Consider the following 23,624-nt stretch of genomic DNA (forward strand, 5'->3'; position numbering starts at 1 on the left):
CACTGTTCCCCAGACCTGATAACCTATCATACACAAGTGAAAAGTAATAATTGTGGGTTTTATACCCTCAGTAGGAAAACCAGTCTCTAGTTGCTATATTAACCAGTCTACATACCACTGACCACTTTTAGGAACTATTTCTGTTGGATGCAGTAAGATGCTATTTAGAAGTAATAAAAAGCGAACCTGTCGTATGACTATTTCGCAGAGATGTGATGGATTCTAAGGCTGGGTCATGAGTTCCTCACCCCAGGGACAACATTTCTTGGTCTAGCATTGGACCTGTACCGTTTTCTGCTTTCCAGGTAGCAGCAGTTTCCTCCCTTTGCTGTTGCAGGAGGGAACTGAGATGTCCCTGGGTCCGGCCCACGACACTTCTAAGCTCACGGGGGTCGATCTCTGACTGCTCAGCCAGGTAGGGGGAATATCCTGCCTGGCTCTCTGTTCTGTGCTTCTCATCTCGGCCTCCTAGCCTATGGGGCTGCCTCCAGAGGGACTCGCGAAGACAGGGCCACGTTTCCTAGTTGGGGGGCTGGCCCTCAGCTGGAAGTCTGCTCTTGCAGAGGAGCTCGCCCTTCTGTGGGAGGTGCAGGTGCTGGGAGAAGGTACTGCCATCGTCGACCACACCCAAGAACTTGTTCTGTCCCTCCATCTTAGGCGACATTCTCCATCTCTTCAGCCAATAGTTGGGCCAGGGGCTTCCCTGGTGGGGCAGTGGTTGAGAGTCCGCCTGCCGATGCAGGAGGGGACATGGGTTCGTGCCCCGGTCCGGGAAGATCACACATGCCGCGGAGCGGCTGGGCCTGTGAGCCATGGCCGCTGAGCCTGCGCGTCCGGAGCCTGTGCTCCACAACGGGAGAGGCCAGAGCAGTGAGAGGCCCGCGTACCGAAAAAAAAAAAAAAAAAAAAAAAAAAGGGCCAAAAGGGATGCGGACCTACCTGTAACAGGGTGAATGATGCAGGTTCTTTCAACGAGTTGGTTTAATTGAATTGAGCGCCGTCTTTGCTCCAGTCACTCTGCTCCTAGGCTGGCAGCTTCCGGAGGTGCGGGCCGTCTTATGTAGTGTCCGATCCCCTTTGAGCAGCATGTGTTGGTGGAGTCGTTGGGCAGTGGATAGAAGATCCAGGGGTGAGCAGCAATGCCGGCCTTCACGGAGCTTCGAGTTGTAAAGAGGTTAACACATTTTCATTCCACTGCAGCACAAGGTTCCAGTGGTTGGAATGGGATGGCGGCGGGAACTCATTGTACAACGGAGACTGAAGTCTGGGGAAGAGAAATGACCCCTTGGAAAGTGGCACAGTCAGTGAGAGGCAAAGCTAGACATGAACCTTAGTTCTGGCTGCTCTTGGCATAAGGCTTCTAGATGTTGTCCATTTCTGTTTCTCTCGGAAGTAGACAGTGACCTCGGGAGCCCCACATGGAGCTAATTACAATTGTTATCAGTGAAGAAGACTGGTGTAGACTTGGACAAGCTGTGTTGGAGATGAGTGGGGAGTCCTGGGTGGGGCAGATGACATTGAGCAGTGACATGAAGGTTGGAAAAGGAACTGGAACACAGGCCCCTAGCATCCTGCTGGGCGAGAACCACATAAACAAATCTATTTGTAAAGCTTTGTCAGTGATTTAACAAGTTCTGTGCTGAGCCTCTTAGTCTGATGAGAATGCTCACATAACTTGACCATCACCTCCTACGAGAGTTGACCTGCTGGTGACTGATCGCTTTTCAAAAGTGAAAGGGAGTGCTAACTTTCAGTGGATGTTTTGACCCATAGTCATTTCACTGGTGGGAGAAGCAGCCTGTTCCCAGTAGCCTCCTCCCAGCTACCCCAGAGGACGTGGGAACTGGTGAGCCACAAGGCTCACGGACTTGTGGGTTGCTTTTTCTTCCTTCCTTGCCAAAGGCACCCAGAAGGAAAACACAGTTGACCCCTGAACAGTGAGGGGGGTTAGGGGGATTCCCCCTCCCACCAAGTTGAAAATCCATGTATCACTTCTGACTCCCCCAGAACTTAACTTCTAATAGCCTACTGTTGACCAGAAGCCTTACTGATAAGGTAAACAGTCAATTAGCACATATTTTGTATGTTATGTATATTATGTATTGTAATCTTACAATAAAGTAAGCTAGAAAAAAGAAATGTTAAGGGAATAGTGTCAGGAAAATACACTTACAATACTGTACTGGATGTATTGATACTGTAAGTTTACGTTGTCTGTTTATATGATGAATTGTCTCTTGGTATCTACATCGGTATTGTCTTATACAAAACCCTGTAGATGTTATATGTATTACTAACACTAGACATCAAAAATGAAAATATGTGAAAAAATTCATATTTATAGGAAGAAGCAGCAATGTGATTGCTTTATGGTAGCCTAGTGTAGTTGATACAATTGCTTCATGGTAGTGTAGCCTATACACTAATGAATGAATCTTGATCAAATTTTATGACATACGGTATTACAGTCATATTAATAATACAGTATTGGAAACATCATTCCATATTTTAAAAAACCACTTACCTGTGATGATAGGCTGATATGCAGATTCTCCAGTTATGAGAGACAGAGGCATACTCTACAGTAATACAATTCTTTGACAGCAAAGTTACAAAACAGTAAGAAAATGAACACATTTATTTTATATTAAATATCACTCACCTTATGCCTGTGTAAGGATGCGCTAGTATCTACACATTTTATGCATTCATGACATACCATTTAAACATTTTTTTATATTTTTAGGCTACACGGTTCATTGGTGGGTTTTTTCAAACTGTCGCAAATCTCCCAAAATTTTTCCAATCTCTTTATTGAAAAAATTTCACATATAAGTGGACTTGCACAGTTCAGACCTGTGTTGTTCAAGGGTCACAAACGTAAGTAGCGCCCTGAGGTCCCGCATTGAACCATGTCAGGAAGGCCTCACCCAGGGCTGGGTGGGGAGTAGTCTACCATTCTCTCTCAAGCCGAATCTTATTTCAGGTCCAATCCGCATTCATCATGGATGCAAAATGCTTCGAATACTCTCAGAACCTTCTTGAATCTTTGTTTTAAAAAAAAATCCTTAATTTTCTTTGGGGCAGTATCATTTTTCTCTTTTGAGAAAAAAAGTTTTACATTTCTTTCCTATGAGCTTTTTATAAATTGGGAAAAACTTGAAAATATAGGCATGGAAACCAACCAATATCTATATACCGTCCAGGATTTCCTAGGAGGTTTTTTTTATTTTTTAAAGAAAAAACTCATTTCTGCCACTAACCTTCTGTATACATCCAGTCAGCAATCTTGATCAACTCCTCAGTAATTAGATTCTTTCTGTGCTATACAACTTTACACCATGTTGGTGTGCTGTTTGTTGACTTTTTCTATCGCTTTTCCTCTGGAGTCTCTCAAAGCTAGAACAAGATTTCTTCAGAATGACTCCTGTCCCAGCCTGTCTCCTGGCCAATCTGTTGACAGCTGCTACTGTTTGTGCCTTGTTTGGCAACAAGCTTGCTTTCTTCTTCTCCTTTAAAACAACCCCTGATTATTTTAAGTGCATACTGCTTGGAACAAAGCGCATTTGATTCTCATTACATTGCAAGTGGGTGTTTATATCCACGGTGGCAAAAGAAAAAGAAAGAGTAGCTCACCCTATCCTGGTGATATCTGAGGTGGCAGCCTGCCGGCTGTGGGTGCTTCTATGTGTGGCTTCCAGAACAAATGTCACCTGCCCCCCCAACCCCGCCCCATTACCGTCTCGCTGGTGATTGTTTTAAGATACACTTTTATTATGATATTGGTGCTTTTAATTGTCGTAAAGCATTGTAGTATTTCATTGTTTCATAGCTTGGAGAGAGGTGTTATACAGGACATTAGAATAATTTCTTAAGGAACAGAAATGTCCTAATGATGGGGAACTAAATATCTCGAAGTTCTGCTCTTCCATATTGTTGCTAAACTATGGAAACCTCCGCCGTAATCTGTAGTTTGCCAGCTTAGCGGAGTATAAAAATAGCCACTTCACTTGTCTGTAATTATCTTTACATTTTCTGTTATTGACTCGGTATCTTTAGCAAAGCTATATGGAAAAGGATTTTTCTGACTGGTGAAAAATTCATTAGATAAATTCATTAGATTTATTCATTATGCACATGCTCCGCATGTTAAAAGGACAAAGAAATAAAAATGCCACCTTTCCCTGGAATGTTGTGAGGACAAACAGCCAGAAGGAATGCCTTTTTTCATATTGGTCCATTCAGACTTCCTAGGGGGAGCTCTGTATGTGCCAGCGGCTGATCTGAGGACTGTTCCACCTTTAAAGGCAGCTAAATTTTTTTGAAGTTGTAAAACGGTTGGTTTGTTGGCCAGACATTTTTTTTTTTTTTAAATTACTAGTGTTGTCTAATATGCAGCCCAGTGTTGTATTTTGGGCTTAGGAGCTGAATCTGAATCCAGCCTTCTCCATTTTTAAATTGTGCCACTTTGGCTAAGTAAACTTTCTTGGCTGCAATTTCCTAATCTTGAAACTGAGAATAAAAACAATAGCATCTAATTTTGAAGTGGTGTGAGCATTAAATGAGATAATACTCACTTATAATCAAATAGTAAAAAAATAAAATAAAATTTTGTAAAATAAAATTTTGCAAAGTAATCATTTAAATAAATGATAGCTATTGTGGCTGTTATTACTATTGCTAATGTTATCATGTTCCTTATCATCCTACCTCTGAAGAACTGCTGATAGATTGGCCAATATGACTGTACCTGCCAGTATAATCTATAGCTATAAAGACGGGTTGCCCCCATATGTCACTGAAACACATCTGCCGGGAATCTTCTGTGTAGTTCAGAACTATGTTTCCCTGTGTTATCATTCCTCCATTTAGTCCTTCTTTATATCCTTGGGTAATGTAGACAATGTAAAGACACATTTCCTTTAATCATGACCAATCCTCTTCCCAACTGTATTAACGAATTCCTCAGTCTCACCAGACAGCTTGCCTTGTTTCAGTCATCATCTAGGCACAGAGCAGTAACATTGTGGTTAAGATGAAGATGCTGAGATACTTAGAATGAAGGAGAAGTTAAATTCCCTGTTGAGTCCTTTGGAAAATTGTCCAACTGTTGATAGAGAAAAATAGATATGTTTTCTGAACCATATATAACAGAGTAATAGTTTGCATAGAAGTCTGTCAGTTTTGAAATAAAATTGTTGATTAATCATTCCTTCTTCATGTGGCAGAGTGAAACTTTTAAACTAACTTTCAACCATTATCAGCTTGCAGGATTTACTAGATCTAAGTTTTATGATTTGGTAGTAAGTGAATATTAAACATGATAATATGTACATTTTTTCTTAATTTTGTGCCTGCCTTGTAAGTAATAAGAAAATGCTGTTACTGTTAATTGGATGCTGTCATCAGTCTTTAAAAGGAAGATCTAAATCATCACTGTCTAATAGAATATAAGCCAGCCACAAATACAAGCCACTGTAAGTCATTTAAAAGTTTCTAGGGCTTCCCTGGTGGCGCAGTGGTTAAGAATCCGCCTGCCAATGCAGGGGACAGGGGTTTGAGCCCTGGTCGGGGAAGATCCCACATGCCACAGAGCAACTAAGTCCGTGTGCCACAACTACTGAGCCTGCGCTCTGGAGCCCTTGAGCTACAACTCTTGAGCCCGCATGCCACGACTTCTGGAGCCTCGCGCCTAGAGCCCGTGCTCTGCAACGAGAAGCCACCGCAATGAGAAGCCCGCGCACTGCAACGGAGAGTAGCTCCCGCTCGCTGCAACTGGAGAAAGCCCGCGCGCAGCAACGAAGACCCAACACAGCCAAAAATAAATAAATTTATTTAAAAAAAAATTTCCGGTAGGCACAAAAAGGAAAGTGAAGCAAATGAAATTAATCATAATAATTGATTTTATCTAGGCTATCCAAAATACTATCAACATATATTCAGTCAATCTGTTAATGATATAGTTGACATTCTTTTTTCATAGTAAGTCTTTGAAATCCGTTGTGTATTTTCCACTTACAGTGCATGTCAGCTTGCAGTAGCCACGTTCTAAATGCTCAGTGGCCACGTGTGATTAATGACTATGGTATTAGACAGCACTGGTCTAAGTAATATGTCATTTTGTAGGTCCCGTAACCCCAATAACCACCTGACACCTAGAATGCCCTCAATAGATGCATGCTTGATTCAGCTTCCCTGCATCTCTGCCCAGTTATCTGGAATTTTGCCCTTAGCTTTCAGTGTTTCCTTAGAGGAGTACAGTAGCTCAAAAGCTTCATCACAAACTGATTACACATGGAATAATGGATATTTGTGTTCTTGGTTTACAAGTCTCTCTCTGCTTTCATGCAAATGCATTCAAAAAAGGTCATGGACCTTTTTTTCTTTCTTGTAGGCAAGGATTGTGTATGGGCCACATTTCTGCATTCCCTATATACTTGGCCCAGAGTTGGTATTTAGTGTATATGAGTAAATAAAACAGTATAGGTTTCTTATTTTTCCTCTTAAATTGCAAGTTCTTGAGTAGGCATGATCTTTTTACTCTGTAGACCCTCGTAGGATCAGGTGCAAGCTATGTGAGTTTGTGGATATGCGTGGTGCCCAGGGTGGAGGGGAGTGTGTTTTAAATCTTTGTTGCAGTTGATAGAAGCATTCCCCATCCTTTATGTTAATGCTGTTTTCTTCTTATCCCTAAACACAACAAAGCGTTGCAAGTTGAAAGGTAGAAGGTCCAGGGTATCAAATTCAGTCAACAGGAGTTCGTGTTCACTGGGCAGGCGGTTCTAGACACCCCACAGAGTACAGGCATAGAGCAGTCTGGAGCTCTAATGGAAAGGATCTGGAAGGCTTTTCCCTTTGCGCTGCCAGGACAGTAGTGTGGCAAATCCAGGTTGGCATAGCCCCTGGGGAGTGATGCCGTGATGACTGAGCCACTGCGTTGGGCTTCCCTTCCAGGTGTCTTGTTTAGAATAAATTAGGGTGAGTGAGAGGAATATTCAAGGATTAACGGCTCCAAGAATGATCCTTGGGCCCCGAGGTCTCCTGGTCCAGCTGGACCCCAGCGTTGCAACCCCCTACTCCAGGGCAGCTTCCCCGCTGTCTGCCCCTCTCTCCTTGTCCCCAGCTGACCTGAAGTTTCCTTCTTCATCCTTAGCCGCAGCACTGGGTCCCTCCAGGACCCAGCTGTTTGGATGACTTTTTATTTCGTGAGTGTTTTTAAAAGTCTAATGCTATTCATTTCCAGTTACTCATGATTGTTTTCCTTGTTGGCTGGTTCCTGTAGGAGAGCCAAAGAGCTATTCATATTTTCAGGATGGAAGTCACCCAGAAGGTGGGGCTTGCTGGCCAGGTCTTCTGTGGTGAAGAAAGAACGGAGTGCTTGGAGGTGGAGGTGGTGAGGCGTTGCTGCTAGATCAAGGAGCACCTAACAGCCAAACAAATGAGTGATCAGTATGCCCTCCCTAACCTGTGGGTTCCGAGGGGACCTCATAGGCGCCCCCCCCCCCACCCGCCGCATTGTATGCAGCCCAGTTAAACTCTGGAGAGTGTGTATTTCAGTTCTGTAGGTTCAGGGAGTGAATTGAGCTACTGTCTTCAGAAATGAGCTGAACAGACAGAAATGCAAGCTGCAGCAGTGCTGCTGAGGTTCTAGGCCCCTCTTTTATGGTGGCATCTGAGGGGACAGCCTGAGCAAGATCGACTAGGTGAGAAGGCACCAAAGGATTTGTCAGTACTCTTAGACTGCAAGTGACGGAAACTCAGCTTGAACTAGCTTAGGAAAGAGGGGGGAGTGCCTTGGCTCCTGTGATGCCAAATCCTGTGCTAAAGGGGTGTAAGGGCCTCTGGGATCCCTGGAATCAGGGGCCTTCCTGGTTCCCTCCCTCAGACCAGCTCTCCGCACTGGGTTAGGATTGAGTCTTGGGCAGCCGCCAGGCTCACATTTTTCCAGTTTCTCTGCCAGAGAGGAAGGTCTTGTCTTCCCTTTTCCCTTCCACTCCCTTCTCTTTTCCCTTCCTCTTCTACTTCCCCCTCCTCTTTCCCCCTCCTCTTCCCCGCCCCACCCCCAGAGATCCCAGGGAAGGTGTCTGAATAGCCTTGCTAAGGACACATTCCCATCTCTAGGGAACAGTTACAGTCAGAATATAACCTGGTTGCAGTGTTGATGGGGGGGCAGGGGTAGGAGGACAGTTTTCTAGAAGAGGAGTGCAGTTATCAGAAGAAGGCGGGCACTGAGGAGCGTGCACGGTAACACGTTACGTTAGAGAAAATGCGGAGACCTGCCTTCAAGTGAGCAGGGACCCCGTCCCTGTTGGACTGGAGATGAGACTATATGATTTATGAATACATGATGTTCGAATGACATCCAAACATGGTAGCTGGGGCAGCAGAAATAATCATTGTTCTCTCCATCTACTCCCCCACTCCTGTTCCTAGGGTATCAGAATTCACAGAATCCATGTTATTAACTTATTTATCCCTTATTCTCAAAAGTATTTGAGGCAGTGGATGACTGGGGAGGGATTCATCAGAACCATTGTGATCATCGTACATGACATTTCCTACATTCTAGAATGTGGAGAGTCCAAGTTATCCCATTTTAAAACCAAGTCAAAGAACCGATGACATCACGGTAAGCCAACATTTGGGAAGCAAATATAACCATCCACGGAGCTACCCTTTCACTCTAAAGATGTTTCTCACTACCTAACAACTTTGCGTATGGACCTCCTTTTGACTTTTTGTATTTCATCTTTTTAAAAACGGCTTCATTGAGGTATGATTTACATTCCACAAAATCACCATTTTTAGTATACAGTACTGTTCAATTTTTAGTAAATTTATAGAGTTGTGGAATCATCACCATTGAGGTTTTTTTTGTTTTTGTTTTTTTTTTGCGGTACGCGGGCCTCTCACTGTTGTGGCCTCTCCCGTTGCGGAGCACAGGCTCCGGACGCGCAGGCTCAGCGGCCATGGCTCACGGGCCCAGCTGCTCCACGGCATGTGGGATCTTCCCGGACCGGGGCACGAACTCGTGTCTCCTGCATCGGCAGGCGGACTCTCAACCACTGTGCCACCAGGGAAGCCCGAGTTTTTTATTTTTTCACATACACGCACTGTATTTTATTTTTACAAGAGATAAATAAACTGACACCAAGCATTGTAAATGGATGATCACAACAAAAGCAACAATGATTGCAATTACCAAACACAAAACACACTCACACTATATCATAATATTGACATTCAGTCCAGTAACACTCCATTGTAACAGCTCCTTTACTTTGCAGTGAAAATTGTTTGTATATTTTTTGCTTCTGAGTCCTTGTGGGATTTTTTTTTTATTCAAACAGAAAGTCACAAAAATTATAATCATCCTCATCAGTTCACTCAGTCCCATGTAATTAATTTTTTTATCTTGATCTTTTGTTAGCACTTTTATGAATTCATCAGTTTTCCATTAGAGTTCCGAAAATGCTTATTCATTCAGTTCAGCCGTATAGTCAGTTACCAGAAACCTGTACTTGTCAGAGTCTTTTCCATGAATTCCTTGAAGATGAAACCCTTTTACAGGAACATTTTTGCAAAACCATCAGAGTACACCCAGAACTTTCTGTAAATGACAAAAGACTTAAAAATGACCACGGTTAAAGATTTGATGAAAGTTCATAATAATGCAATTGACAAGGAAATTTAGTTATTTCTGAGACATATATTTTAAAGTAATAACTAGAAATATGACTTATAACATTATACCAGAATATATAAGATTTTTAGAAATTTCATGTAATGTCTGGAACATTAATATTAACATACATCCATACAAATAACCCAAAGAAAGTTTAGTATTAGTTTTTTTGTTTGTTTGTTTTATACTGCAGGTTCTTATTAGTCATCAATTTTATACACATCAGTGTATACATGTCAATCCCAATCGCCCAATTCAGCACACCACCATCCCCACCCCACCACGGTTTTCCCCCCTTGGTGTCCATACGTTTGTTCTCTACATCTGTGTCTCAACTTCTGCCCTGCAAACCGGTTCATCTGTACCATTGTTCTAGGTTCCACATACATGCGTTAATATATGATATTTGTTTTTCTCTTTCTGACTTACGTCACTCTGTATGACAGTCTCTAGGTCCATCCACGTCTCAAAAAATGACTCAACTTCGTTCCTTTATATGGCTGAGTAATATTCCATTGTATATATGTACCACATCTTCCTTATCCATTCGTCTGTCAATGGGCATTTAGGTTGCTTCCACGACCTGGCTATTGTAAATAGTGCTGCAATGAACATTGGGGTGCATGTATCTTTTTGAATTATGGTTTTCTCTAGGTATATGCCCAGTAGTGGGATTTCTGGATCATATGGTAATTCTATTTTTAGTTTCTTAAGGAACCTCCATACTGTTCTCCATAGTGGCTGTATCAATTTACATTCCCACCAACAGTGCAAGAGGGTTCCCTTTTCTCCACACCCTCTCCATCATTTGCTGTTTGTAGATTTTTTTATGATGCCCATTCTAACTGGTGTGAGGTGATACCTCATTGTAGTTTTGATTTGCATTTCTCTAATAATTAGTGATGTTGAGCAGCTTTTCATGTGCTTCTTGGCCATCTGTATGTCTTCTTTGGAGAAATGTCTATTTGGGTCTTCTGTCCATTTTTGGATTGGGTTGTTTGTTTCTTTAATATTGAGCCACATGAGCTGTTTATATATTTTGGAGATTAATCCTTTGTCCATTGATTCGTTTGCTAATATTTTCTCCTATTCTGAGGGTTGTCTTTTTGTCTTGTTTATGGTTTCCTTTGCTGTGCAAAAGCTTTTAAGTTTCATTAGGTCCCATTTGTTTATTTTTGTTTTTATTTCCATTACTCTAGGAGGTGGATCAAAAAAGATCTTGCTGTGATTTATGTCAAAGAGTGTTCTTCCTGTGTTTTTCTCTAAGAGTTTTATAGTGTCTGGTCTCACATTTAGGTGTGTAATCCATTTTGAGTTTATTTTTGTGTATGGTGTTAGGGAGTGTTCTAATTTCATTCTCTTACATGTAGCTGTCCAGTTTTCCCAGCACCACTTATTGAAGAGACTGTCTTTTCTCCATTGTATATCTTTGCATCCTTTGTCATAGATTAGTTGACCATAGGTGCATGGGTTTATCTCTGGGCTTTCTATCTTGTTTCATTGATCTATGTTTCTGTTTTTGTGCCAGTACCATATTGTCTTGATTACCGTAGCTTTGTAGTATAGTCTGAAGTCAGGGAGTCTGATTCCTCCAGCTCAGTTTTTTTTTCCTCAAGACTGCTTTGGCTATTCAGGGTCTTTTGTGTCTCCATACAAATTTTAAGATGATTTGTTGTATTCCCTAAAAAATGCCATTGGTAATTTGGTAGGGATTGCATTGAATCTGTAGATTGCTTTGGGTAGTATAGTCGTTTTCACAATATTGATTCTTCCAATCCAAGAACATGGTATATCTCTCCATCTGTTGGTATCTTTAATTTCTTTCATCAGTGTCTTATAGTTTTCTGCGTACAGGTCCTTTGTCTCCCTAGGTAGGTTTATTCCTAGGTATTTTATTCTTTTTGTTGCAATGGTAAATGGGAGTGTTTCCATAATTTCCCTTTCAGATTTTTCATCATTAGTGTATAGGAAAGCAAGAGATTTCTGTGCATTAATTTTGTATCCTGCAACTTTGCCAAATTCATTGATTAGCTCTAGTAGTTTTCTGGTGGCATTTTTAGGATTCTCTATGTATAGTGTCATGTCATCTGCAAACAGTGACAGTTTTACTTCTTTTCCGATTTGTATTCCTTTTATTTCTTTTTCTTCTCTGATTGCCATGGCTAGGACTTCCAAAACTATGTTGAATAATAGTGGTGAGGGTGGACATCCTTGTCTTGTTCCTGATCTTAGAGGAAATGCTTTCAGTTTTTCACCATTGAGAATGATGTTGGCTGTGGGTTTGTCATATATGGCCTTTATTATGTTGAGGTAGGTTCCCTCTATGCCCACTTTCTGGAGAGTTTTTATCATAAATGGGTGTTGAATGCTGTCGAAAGATTTTTCTGCATCTATTGAGATGATCATATGGTTTTTCTTCTTCAATTTGTTAATATGGTGTATCACATTGATTGAATTGTGTATATTGAAGAATCCTTGCATCCCTGGGATAAATCCCACTTGATCATGGCATATGATCGTTTTAATGTGTTGTTGGATTCTGTTTGCTAGTACTTTGTTGAGGATTTTTTGCAGCTATATTCATCAGTGATATTGGTCTCTAATTTTCTTTTTTTGTAGTATCTGTGTGGTTTTGGTATCAGGGTGATGGTAGCCTCATAGAATGATTTTGGGAGTGTTCCTTCTTCCACGATTTTTTGGAAGAGTTTGAGAAGGATGGGTGTTAGCTCTTCTCTAAATGTTTGATAGAATTCACCTGTGAAGCCATCTGGTCCTGGACTTTTGTTTGTTGGAAGATTTTTAATCACAGTTTAAATTTCATTACTTGTGATTGGTCTGTTCATATTTTCTATTTCTTCCTGGTTCAGTCTTGGAAGGTTATACCTTTCTAAGAATTTGTCCATTTCTTCCAGGTTGTCCATTTTATTGGCATAGAGTTGCTTCTAGTAGTCTCTTGGGATGCTTTGTATTTCTGTGGTGTCTGTTGTAACTTTTCCTTTTTCATTTCTAATTTTATTGACTTGAGTCCTCTCCCTCTTTTTCTTGATGAGTCTGGCTAATGCTTTATCAATTTTGTTTATCTTCTCAAAGAACCAGCTTTTAGTTTTATTGATCTTTGCTATTGTTTTCTTTGTTTCTATTTCATTTATTTCTGCTCTGATCTTTATGATTTCTTTCCTTTTGCTAACTTTGGGTTTGGTTTGTTCTTCTTTCTCTAGTTCCTTTAGGTGTAAGTTTAGATTGTTTACTTGAGATTTTTCTTGTTTCTTGAGGTAGGCTTGTATAGCTATAAACTTCCCTCTTAGAACTGCTTTTGCTGCATCCCATAGGTTTTGGATCATCGTGTTTTCATTGTCATTTGTCTCTAGGTAGTTTCTGATCTCCCCTTTGATTTCTTCACTGATCTCTTGGTTATTTAGTAACGTATTGTTTAACCTCCATGTTCTTGTGTTTTTTACGTTTTTTTTTTCCGTAACTGATATCTAGTCTCATAGCGTTGTGGTCAGAAAAGATGCTTGATATGATTTCAGTTTTCTTAAATTTACTGAGGCTTGATTTGTGACCCAAGATGTGATCAGTCCTGGAGAGTGTTCCATGTGCACTTGAGAAGAAAGTGTAATCTGCTGTTTTTGGATGGAATGTCCTATAAATATCAATTAAATCTATCTGGTCTATTGTGTCATTTAAAGCTTCTGTTTCCTTATTTATTTTCATTTTGGATGATTTGTCCATTGGTGTAAGTGAGGTGTTTAAGTCCCCCACTATTATTGTGTTACTGTCAATTTCCTCTTTTAGAGCTGTTAGCAGTTGCCTTATGTTTTGAGGTGCTCCTATGGTGGGTGCATATATATTTATAATTGTTATATCTTCTTCTTGGATCGATCCTTGATCATTATGTAGTGTCCTTCCTTGTCTCTTGTAACATTCTTTATTTTAAAGTGTATTTTATCTGAGTATAGTATAGCTACTCCAGCTTTCTTTTGATTTCCATTTGCATGGAATATCTTTTTCCATCCCCTCACTTTCAACCTTTATGTGTCCCTAGGTCTGAAGTGGGTCTCTTGTAGACAGCATATATATGGGTCTTGTTTTTGTATCCATTCAGCAAGCCTGTGTCTTTTGGTTGGAGCATTTAATCCATTCACGTTTAAGGTAATTATTGATATGTATGTTCTTATGACCATTTTCTTAATTGGTTTGGGTTTGTTTTTGTAGGTCCTTTTTTTCTCTTGTGTTTCCCACTTAGAGAAGTTCCTTTAGCATTTGTTGTAGAGCTGGTTTGGTGGTGCTGAATTCTCTTCGCTTTTGCTTGTCTATAAAGCTTTTGATTTCTCCATCGAATCTGAATGAGATCCTTGCCGGGTAGAGTAATCTTGGTTTAGGTTCTTCCCTTTCATCACTTTAAGTATATCATGCCACTCCCTTCTAGCTTGTAGAGATTCTGCTGAGAAATCAGCTGTTAACCTTATGGGAGTTCCCTTGTATGTTATTTGTCATTTTTCCCTTGCTGCTTTCAATAATTTTTCTTTGTCTTTAATTTTTACCAGTTTGATTACTATGTGTCTTGGCATGTTTCTCCTTGGGTTTATCCCATATGGGACTCCTGTGCTTCCTGGACTTGGGTGGCTGTTTCCTTTCCCACGTTAGGGAAGTTTTAGACTATAATCTCTTCAAATATTTTCTCTGGTCCTTTCTCTCTCTCTTCTCCTTCTGGGACCCATATAATGTGAATGTTGTTGCATTTAATGTTGTCCCAGTGGTCTCTTAGGATGTCCTCATTTCTTTTCATTCTTTTTTCTTTATTCTGTTCCGCAGCAGTGAATTCCACCACTCTGTCTTCCAGGTCACTTTTCCGTTCTTCTGCCTCAGTTATTCTGCCATAGATTGCTTCTAGTGTAGTTTTCATTTCAGGTATTGTATTGCTCATCTCTGTTTGTTTGTTCTTTAATTCTTCTAGGTCTTTGATAAACATTTCTTTCACCTTCTCTATCTTTGCCTCCATTCTTTTTCCGAGGTCCTGGATCATCTTCACTATCATTATTCTGAATTCTTTCTCTGGAAGGTTGCCTATCTCCACTTCATATAGTTGTTTTTCAGGGGTTTTATCTTGTTCCTTCATCTGGTATATAGCCCTCTGCGTTTTCATCTTGCCTATCTTTCTGTGAATGTGGTTTTTGTTCCACAGGCTGCAGGATTGTAGTTCTTCTTGCTTCTGCTGTCTGCCCTCTGGTGGATGAGGCTATCTAAGAGGCTTGATGGGAGGGACTGGTGGTGGGTAGAGCTCGGTAAAACTTTAATCCACTTGATTGTTGATGGGTGGGGCTGGGTTCCGTCCCTGTTGGTTGTTTGGCCTGAGGCAACCCAACACTGGAGCCTACCTGAGCTCTTTGGTGGGGCTAATGGTGGACTCTGGGAGGGCTCACGTCAAGGAGTACTTCCCAGAACTTCTGCTGCCAGTGTCCTTGTCCCCACAGTGAAACAGAGCCACCCCCCACCTCTGCAGGAGACCCTCCAACACTAGCAGGTAGGTCTTTTTCAACCTCCCCTGGGGTCACTGTTCCTTCCCCTGGGTCCCGATGCGCACACTGCTTTGTGTGTGCCCTCCAAGAGTGGAGTCTCTATTTCCCCCAGTCCTGTCAAAGTCCTGCAATCAATTCCCACAAGGCTTCAAAGTCTGATTCTCTAGGAATTCCTCCCGTTGCCGGACCCCCAGGTTGGGAAGCCTGACATGGGGATCAGAACCTTCACTCCAGTGTGTGGACTTCTGTGGTATAAGTGTTCGCCAGTCTGTGAGTCACCCGCCCACCAGTTATGGGATTTGATTTTACTGTGATTGCGCCCCTCCTACCATCTCATTGTGGCTTCTCCTTTGTCTTTGGATGTGGGGTATCTTTTTCGGCGAGTTCCAGTGTCTTCCTGTCAATGATTGTCCAGCAGGTAGTTGTGATTCTGGTGTTCTCACAAAAGGGAGTGAGAACATATCCTTCTACTTCGCCATCTTGGTTCCACCTCTCCCACCATTGAGTTTTTTTTTTTTTTTTTAACATCTTTATTGGAGTATAATTGCTTTACAATGGTGTGTTAGGTTCTGCTTTATAACAAAGTGAATCAGTTATACATATACATATGTTCCCATATCTCTTCCCCCTTGCGTCTACCTCCCTCCCACCCACCATTGAGGGTTTTTTTTTTTTTTTTTTTTTTTGCGGTATGCGGACCTCTCACTGTTGTGGCCTCTCCCGTTGCAGAGCACAGGCTCCGGACGTGCAGGCACAGCAGCCATGGCTCACAGGCGTAGCTGCTCCACGGCATGTGGGATCTTCCTGGACAGGGACACGAACCCGTGTCCCCTGCATCGGCAGGCGGACTTTCAACCACTGGGCCACCAGGGAAGCCCCACCATTGAGTTTTAAAACACCTCTCTCACCCCCAAAAAGAGCACTCATGCTCATTTGCAGTCCCTCCTTGTTACCATTCCCAGCCCTAGACAACTGCTAATCTACTTCCTGTCTATAAATTTGCCAGTTCCGGATATGTCATACAGATGGAATCTTACAGTATGTGGCCTCTGTGTCTGACCTTCACTTAGCACAATGGTTTTGCGCCGCATGTATCAACACTTTGTTCCTTTTTGGTGCTGGATAGTACTGCATTCCACTGTGTGGAAATGCCACATTTTGTGTACCTAATTGATGGATATTTCAGTTGTTTCCACTTTTTCACGATTATGAATACTGCTGCTATACGTTCATATACAAATCTCTGTGTGGATGTGTGTTATCATTTCCCTTGGCAAGATACATAGTGTAATTGCCAGGTTGAATGGTAAATTTATATTTAACTTAAGAAGCTGTCAAACTGCTTGCCACAGTAACTGTTTGCTTTCCACATTTTGTATTTTAACTAGTAACATTTGCGGGGTGGCCCTTTTTTTTTTAATATACATTTATTTATTCATTTTTGGCTGTGTTTGGTCTGCGTTGCTGCGCGCGGCTTTCTCTAGTTGCAGCGAGCAGGGGCTACTCTTCGTTGTGGTGCGCAGGCTTTTCGTTGCAGAGCACAGGCTCTAGGCATGTGGGCTTCAGTAGTTGTGGCTCGCGGCTCAGTAGTTGTGGCTCGTGGGCTCAGAAGTTGTGGCCCACAGGCTCTAGAGTGCAGGCTCAGTAGTTGTGGCGCACGGGCTTAGGCTCTGTGGCATGTGGGATCTTCCCGAACCAGGGCTCGAACCCGTGTCCCCTGCATTGGCAGGCGGATTCTTAACCACTGTGCCACCAGGGAAGTCCCATGCCCTGTCTTTTTAAACTTGATTGGTTCTTTTGGATCTTAAGATGGGGAAAAGCCAAGGAATGGACTTGAGATGAAGAAGGTAAGGTGCTTAGCACATATGCTTGCCGTTTCAGGTTGATTACTAGGTGTGTGCAGGGAAGCTTTTTTGCTTGAGAGATGGACACGTGGTGTGTTTTGACAGAGCTGTTGATACCAGCATTAAAGATTTGGAAACGTATACTAGGAACGGCATTTTAGAGGTCATCTTAAAAAATAACCTCAGGGACTTTCCTGGTTGCACAGTGGTTAAGAATCTGCCTGCTAATGCAGGGGACACGGGTTTGAGCTCTGGTTCGGAAAGATCCCACATACCGTGGAGCAACTAAGCCTGTGGGCCACAACTACTGAAACTGTGCTCTAGAACCCGTGCTCTGTAACAAGAGAAGCCGCTGCACCGAAGAGTAGTCCCCGCTCGCTGCAACTAGAGAAAGCCTGCGCACAGCAACAAAGACCCAATGCAGCCAGAAAACAAATAAATAAATGAATTTAAAAAAAAAACAAACTCAACATGAGGGATAATCACATGGAATTTCTTAGTCCTAGAGTGATTTTTATATTCCAGAGGTAGCTTGTTTTGATTAAGCCCATGTTTTTTAAATTGGATGGATTTAGGGCACAAGGTAACCTTGGGGCTTGCCTTTGGTAGGCTTATCAGAGCATGTGAGCAGCCGATTTGACAGCCCAGATAGTAGTGTTACCAGAGCCCTGGCCAATTTCATACCAGGGGTGGTGGCTCTGACTGATTCATGGACCAAGATCAGTCCTGCTTGATGGCAGGTTTTATTTTTAAAGAAGAATGATGTATTTGTTTCTCAAAAGAAATGTCATCCCCGGATAAAGGCAAGTTGTGAATATAGGGAGGGAGATTAATGTTAAGAGTTTTACTTCATGATTATTATGATACAATATCTGAATGGCATTTACAGTTTTAAAAGAACATGATCATTTTTTAGAGGGAGGAAGTAAGATATTGGAGCATTTTAGAAAAGATCCATTGCCAAAATGAAACAATTGCTTATGTCTTTTTTTCCCCTTACCTTTCCCCCTTCCTTATCATCTGGGCAATCTTTTAACACACATGCACCTTAGTGAATTCATAAGAGAGATGACATATGTGAAAGCAGCTAGCCCATAATTAATGCTTAGTAAAGTTTGCATGTGCATTGACTCATTCATTCATTTATTTATATGTGTCTTTGCTGAATAAATAAGACACCTAAGATGTGATCATAAAGCAGCTTTGTTTGTGTCCCACTGACACTTTAAAATTTATTCAGTGAAGTGAGTCTATCTCTTGCTTCTCGATGAAATCTATAACTTTTCTGATTAGATTTTTTAAAAAATTCTACAGTCAGTTTCAGTTGCTAAATACTCTTAGTTTAGAACTTGGAATGCCTGATTGCAAATAAAAATTAAAATTTCAAATTTGATTTAAAAGAAAATATCTTTCCTTTTCTCTCTTTCCCTGCTTTCTCCTTCTCTTCTCCTGCCTTCATCTAATGGTCATGTTTTGTTCCCACCACGCCCCCACCAGGGTTGCAGTGGTAAACCGGGGGTTGGAGTGGGGAGATGCGAAGTAAGAGGGGTAAGAAAGTTCTTACTTGATGGGACATAGCAAGATAGTGCTGTGCTCTCTCAACCTGATAGATGTTTTGAGCTGACTCTCGCTCTTGGGGTCTTTTGGGGGGAATTATGGTTTGGATTGTGTCCTCCTAAAATTCGTATGTTGAAGCCCTCACCCCTAGTACTGTGGAATGTGACTGTATTTGGAGATAGGGTCTTTAAAGATGCAATTAAAGCAAATAGGGGTATATGGGTGTGACTGGTGTCCTCATAAGAAGACATTAGGACACAGACACACAAAGAGGGAAGACCATGTGAAAACAATGGGGGAAGAAAACCATCTACAATGAGGGAGCGAGGCTTCAGAGTAAAATCAAAATCAGCCTTGCTGTTACCCTGATTTTGGACTTCTGGCCTCCAGAACTGTGAGGATATAGATTTCTGTTGCGTAAGCCACCAGATCGTGATACTTTGTTATGGCAGGCCTAGCAAACCAGTAGAGGAGGGCTTTGGAGATCCTCTCTCCTTCCTTGTTCCACTCCTGGACCGTCGCTGGGGACCCCTCTGATTCCCTTGATGCAGGTGATATACTCACCTCTGCTTTGTTGCTTCTCTATCTGGGAATCAGCTTCTCCTGCTCTCTTCACCCTCTAATCCACTGTGTTAGGCAGGATGCAAGACAGCTTCCTACCGTCTCTCATGAATTGACTACATCTGGTCTACAGGAGGCGTACATCTGTGCTCAGATAAACTCCAGCGTTCAGGCTGATCACAGCCCAGCAGCCGCCGCTCCTTTTTTCCCATCCTCACAGCTTAGGCCAATTTCTCTCCCACCTTTTACATTTTCCAGGCAAGGATCAGACCCCTGTCCAGTCTCTCCAAGGGGTCCTGTAGGCCTTTCTCATGAGGTTGAGTAGGCGTGATGGGAATCATTGCATAGTTCTCTCTGAAGAAAGGTCCTCCCCCATTCTCCACGTGCTCTGATCCTTTTAAACCCCAGACGTGAGTGAAGGTCTGAGAGTCCTGTTAACCAGTTTTCAGCTAAATCCTTTGAAAAGATGTGTCCTGGACTGGCCGCTTACTTTGGAATGAAATGTCTGTTCTATCTCTGTGCTTCCAATTAGACACTCGGTGCTTGGCTCATCCTTTCTCTCAGCCTCAGTGAACTTCTGCTGAGTATGGACCACGCAGAGAGTCCTGCTGAGGTTAGTGGTGAAGACTTGGGCGTGGCCAGGATGGACTTTTTCCTTGTTGAGAAGCTCCCTGACTGGAAGTGGTAGAATCTCATGCAATAACAATAGACCAGGCATGTAGATTTGGGGGAGTCCTTGGCCTGCTTTGTATCTGGCTGATAAAATCTCTATCCTGAGCGCTTGCCCCCAGGATTCTAGTGGATGGTCCTTGCTCCCTGTTGACTTATACATTCCATTACTGAAATGGTCAGCTCCCTTGGCTGAGCTCAGCGTGTGGTGAGGGAGATGCTGCAGGGGAAGCACAGCCAGGAGAGAGGAGAGGCAGGCAGGAGGGGAAAGGGCCAACCTGGTAAGATTCATAGGCCAAATGAGGTGGTGGTTTTGGTTGGCTTGTTTGTTTTTAACTTCTTAATGTTTTCACGTGTAGATGTGAAAACTGATCACGGAGTTTACTCAAACCCCAGCACAGCTAACCCAGTCCATTTGGGACCGAAGAGAGCCTTGCTGAGGTCAAAGGCAAAGTCTAAAGGCTACCCAGGCACCTGACCCGTATCTTTGTCCCACACATTCCTTCAGGAAACACTTACCGATTTTATGCCAATGGCTAGCACCCGAGTAATAAGCAGAATGAAAACTCTACCCTGAAAATCCTCCATTCCAAGGTAAACAGCCTGAGATGTACATTTTCAGATTTGTCAAAAATTGGTGTTGGGACTCTTGAACGCCTTGCTCACGTCCAAGGTCTGAAAGGGTCAGGGTGTGTGGAGACTGGGGGAAGACCTTTGGAGGGAACTTTGCAATGATCCCCACCATACCTACACAGCCTTCTGAGAGAAGCTTCTAGGACTGCTGGCAGGGCTTGGACAGGTGTCTGACCCTTGCCTGGGAAACCTCAGATGGGTGTGCCCGATCTTGTGGGAAAGGCCTGGCAAGGTGCCCTTTTCTCATCAGCTTGCCCAAATCCTGAGTTTCCTTTATAGCCACTTAGACCCTACCCCTATGGTGAAGACTTCTCTGATGCTGTGAAAGGTCTCTCCAGATAAAGATGTCCCTGATGAGAGAGCCTGTCATGCCATCCAAACTGCTCCTTGGGGAGTTACCTTTTATAGTGTTTGTCTTGCCAGATTGAGAGCATTGAGCGTTCATAGCTTTTGGTTCAAATTCCATGTTTGTGGGAGAGGGATGATAGAGAAATCAGGTACTTGAGGGAGACTAGGTAGTAGACGCTGGCAGGGAGAGAAGTATTTTAATTTTAGTTTCTTGCATTGGTTCAGTGTCCTCTTCAGTGCTTTGGATTTTAAGTCTGTTGTTCTTTTCACTTGGAAGAAAAAATCCTGAAGCCTGTCTGGGGTACACGTTAGTGTTCTGGTGTTACTGACGATTCCGTGGAGTTATCTCCACAATTCCACGACTGACGGATTAGTTAGAGTGAGGACGCTGTTATGCACCCTGCTCCTCTAATGCTGTGATGATTCACAGGGAATTGTTTTAAACCACTGCCCTCGAATCCTGGGGTGTGGCATCTTGGATGCTAATACATTCCTGTGATTCAGGAAAATGTACATGTGTGTACCACTGCCATCTGCCTTTGCGAGTTCATATCGTTTCTTAGTAGCCATGGGTAACCTGCTAGTTTCTCTCCTAGATTTTAGGGTAGAGGGCTCCCCTCACCCCACACAATATTTTGAAAGGTTCAGTCAATGCTCGAAAACGTTGGTCTGTTATATCTACTTCTACAGTGTCTCTAGATGATCTTTAATGAAGGTGTCAATTATAGGTATGGTACCACTGAGTCTAGAACAGTGGTTCCCAATCTAATTGAGCATCCAAATCACCCGGCAAGTTTAAAAAGAAGAAAAATTACAGATTTCTGAGCCTCACCTCTGATTACAGAATCCAAATACCTGGCTGGAGCTCCAAGAGGACCCTTATGTGCTGACATAATTGCCAGCGTTGTCTTATGAAATAATCTTTGCGTCATATGTCGGGGTGGAAGCGGGGGCGGGTGGGAGAAGGAGTGGTTGGAAGATAGAAGACAGGAGCGTTTTTTTCTAACCGTTTCAGCTGGGGGTGGCTTATGGTAGAGAAATGGCTAAATAAAGAGAATCTAGGAGCAACCACGTGTTAGCACTAAGGGCACTGCTTGTTAGCCTTTGTTCCTTCGAAGTTCATTTTCAGTCAGTCCAGACGTTTCTAACCTGGAATTTTTTTAACCCTAATGATCGGAGAGGTAATGGAGATTATTAAACTTTAAAAAAAAAAACAACAGCTTTGTTCAGTTGCATCCTCCTCAATTTGCCCATTTGAATTATACAATTGAATGGCTTTTGGTACGTTCACAGGTTGTACAGCTATCATGGCAGTAAATGTAGAACATTTTTATCACCCCAAAAGGAAACTCTGTATCTATTATAAGTCATTTTTAATACGCAAAGAAGTTTAACTTATTAGTTCATACTGTAGCGTATAGGCTAATATCAAGCTTTTTTTTTTTTTTTTTTTTTTCGGTACGTGGGCCTCCCACTGCTGTGGCCTCTCCCGTTGCGGAGCACAGGCTCCGGACACGCAGGCTCAGCGGCCATGGCTCATGGGCCCAGCCGCTCCGCGGCATGTGGGATCCTCCCGGACCGGGGCACGAACCCGCGTCCCCTGCATTGGCAGGCTGACTCTCAACCACTGCGCCACCAGGGAAGCCCAATATCAAGCTTTTTTGATTCAGGCTAGAATTATATCAGATAAGATAGCTCATGTTAAGCTTTGATTGAGAGTTACATTGTTTTTAAAGGGAAAATGGATTAACAAACCCCGTTTGCTGGATCTAGTATTTCAGAGGAGAGGGCAGCACGTTTGTGCATCTCTGCCCTACTGCATCCTCCGCGATGGAGTGACGTCACATGATGGCGGGTGACGAAGCTGTGTTTCAGTGACTTATTCTGGGTTTGCGCAGGGAGCAAACTGACTAACGTTTCTGCTCAGTGGATAGACATGCTTGAAAGGGGAGAACGTGATCCAAACACCCTCTCCCATATACGTGAAACATTTCACCCTCTTTTTGAACCATTCAAATGAGACTCCCGTGCAATTAATGTGGCTTCACCGCCGCTCTTTTGATCTAAGCATCTTGATTAAGTGACTTTTCCAAGGACTGCTATTCGTGTAGCCTGGCTAAATTGATAGATGTCACTTTATCCAGTGTGGCTTTTGGAAGTTTGAATTTGGGAATTAGAGCTGTAAGATTCCAGCTGACCCAAGGAAGGCAAGTCGCTGATTGACTCCTGGGTCCTCTTGGGGAAGAGGAGGAGGTATCAAGGCAGAGGGAACTCAGCATCATCTCAGGGGCGGGTGACTTCCCCCTAGTCCTGGCTTCCAGGGGTTAGGTTCTTTTACCAATACTGGGAAAGCTGTGATCTGTTACTAACTTGAATTACCCCCAGCTACAGTTCTTGTTTCTGAAGTTACTATCCTGTGGGTTTCCGGAACTTCTTTACCCTTGACCCCTATCTCTGTCATCCTGGAGTTATACTCTTGGACCACCCAGCTCTCACACACCCAGAGCCTTGATTCCAGGAAAACATGCACTTCACAGCTAGTACCTCGCCCTGGGAATTTTTGGAATTCCTTGCTTTATTTACTTAATCCTCTTAATTGTTCGTTTGCATACTTCTCACTGCCATGCTGGGGGTGGGTTGGGGGGCAGCGGACACAAAGACAAACACCAAAAAAACTAGCACCACACCCATGAACACACCCCCACCCCAATGTGACCTCAAACAAAAGTCCGACCCAGCCTCGCCTAAGACATTGTGTTCTTGCCTGAAGGAATGCTTTGGGTGGTTCCACCTTGGTGGGCTACACAG

General features: G+C 42.8%; 1 protein-coding gene across 7 annotated transcripts in view; it reads left to right on the forward strand.

The window, feature by feature from the left end:
• RAI14 (retinoic acid induced 14) overlaps positions 1-23,624 on the forward strand; it is a 151,068-nt gene that overhangs the window by 6,831 nt on the left and 120,613 nt on the right. Inside the window, exon 1 of one of the 7 annotated variants that reach the window (XM_060092784.1) lies at positions 395-415. The exons of the other annotated variants lie outside the window; for them this stretch is intronic. The gene's annotated coding sequence lies outside the window, so the exon portion shown is untranslated. Of the gene's footprint in view, positions 1-394; positions 416-23,624 lie in introns of those variants that run through there. 7 annotated transcript variants of the gene reach the window in all.

The sequence above is a fragment of the Mesoplodon densirostris genome, chromosome 3 (genome assembly GCF_025265405.1).
Source record: "Mesoplodon densirostris isolate mMesDen1 chromosome 3, mMesDen1 primary haplotype, whole genome shotgun sequence".
Classification (NCBI taxonomy): Eukaryota; Metazoa; Chordata; class Mammalia; order Artiodactyla; family Ziphiidae; genus Mesoplodon; species Mesoplodon densirostris.